General features: G+C 39.1%; 1 non-coding gene across 1 annotated transcript; it reads left to right on the top strand.

Annotated features, from left to right (window-relative positions):
* The first annotated feature begins 727 nt into the window (after positions 1 to 727).
* On the top strand, positions 728 to 834 carry LOC128293658 (small nucleolar RNA R71). The gene has a single exon (XR_008283835.1). It is a non-coding gene; the product is annotated as a small nucleolar RNA R71 (small nucleolar RNA).
* Positions 835 to 1,057: the final 223 nt, after the last annotated feature.

Below are 1,057 nucleotides of genomic sequence, written 5' to 3'. Positions count from 1 at the left end.
TTGTTCTCTTGGGTTAGTTTCGGTGTTACTTGGCAAGTTACCTTGTGGTCGTTCAAAAATCAATTTAGCAAGCTATCCTATTGGAGTTTCGAGCCCTTGAATTGACGCTTGCTGATTCTTAAATGCTGTTTCAATATTCTGAAAGCGAGTTTTTGACACCGAGATAAATTTTGTGAGCATTTCTTCAAGGTTCGATTTCTTCTCTTGTTGGTAAGGTGGATGTTGAAAACCTAGAGGATGTTGTGGTCTTTGATTTCCTTGACCACCCCATGAGAAATTGGGATGGTTCCTCCAACCTACATTATAAGTGTTACTATACGGATTATTTTGAGGTCTAGAATTATTACCCATATAGTGGACTTGTTCCTCCTCGGTGCTAAAGTTGAAGGATGGATAATTTGTATATTGTATTCCTCCTCTATTTGAATCACATCTCATCACTGGATGTACCTGAGTATAACCATACAAACCATCAATCTTTTTATTTAAAAGTTCTACCTGGTTAGATAGCATAGTGACCGCGTTGAGGTTGAAAACACCAGCTACTTTCATCAGCTTCATTCTCATGACTTGCCACTAGTAGTTATTCAGTGACATCTCCTCATTAAATTCATAAGCCTCTTCAGGTTTTTTGTTATTTAAAGTTCCACCGGCGGCTGCATCAATTAGCTGTCTTGCTGAGTGGTTCACACCGTTGTAAAAAGTCTAAACCTGCAGCCACAGAGGTAGCCCATGGTGAGGGCACCTTCTCAATAAGTCTTTGTATCTCTCCCATGCGTCATAAAGAGTTTCTAAATCCATCTGCACAAAAGAAGAGATATCATTCCTCAATTTTTCCGTTTTGGCCGGCGGAAAGTATTTAAGTAAAAAATTTTCGATCATTTGTTCCCAAGTAGTGATTGACCCTCGTGGTAACGAGTCCAACCACTGTTTAGCCTTATTTCTTAATGAAAAGGGAAATAACTGAAGGCGAATGGCATCGTCAGAAACACCATTAATCTTAAAAATGTTGCAGAATTCCAGAAAATTTGCTAAATGAGTGTTTGGATCCTCGTCC

This window comes from Gossypium arboreum, chromosome 5 (genome assembly GCF_025698485.1).
Source record: "Gossypium arboreum isolate Shixiya-1 chromosome 5, ASM2569848v2, whole genome shotgun sequence".
NCBI classification, from domain to species: domain Eukaryota; kingdom Viridiplantae; phylum Streptophyta; class Magnoliopsida; order Malvales; family Malvaceae; genus Gossypium; species Gossypium arboreum.
The sequence above is the reverse complement of the archived record's forward strand: the minus strand, read 5'-3'. Positions and strand labels throughout refer to the sequence as shown.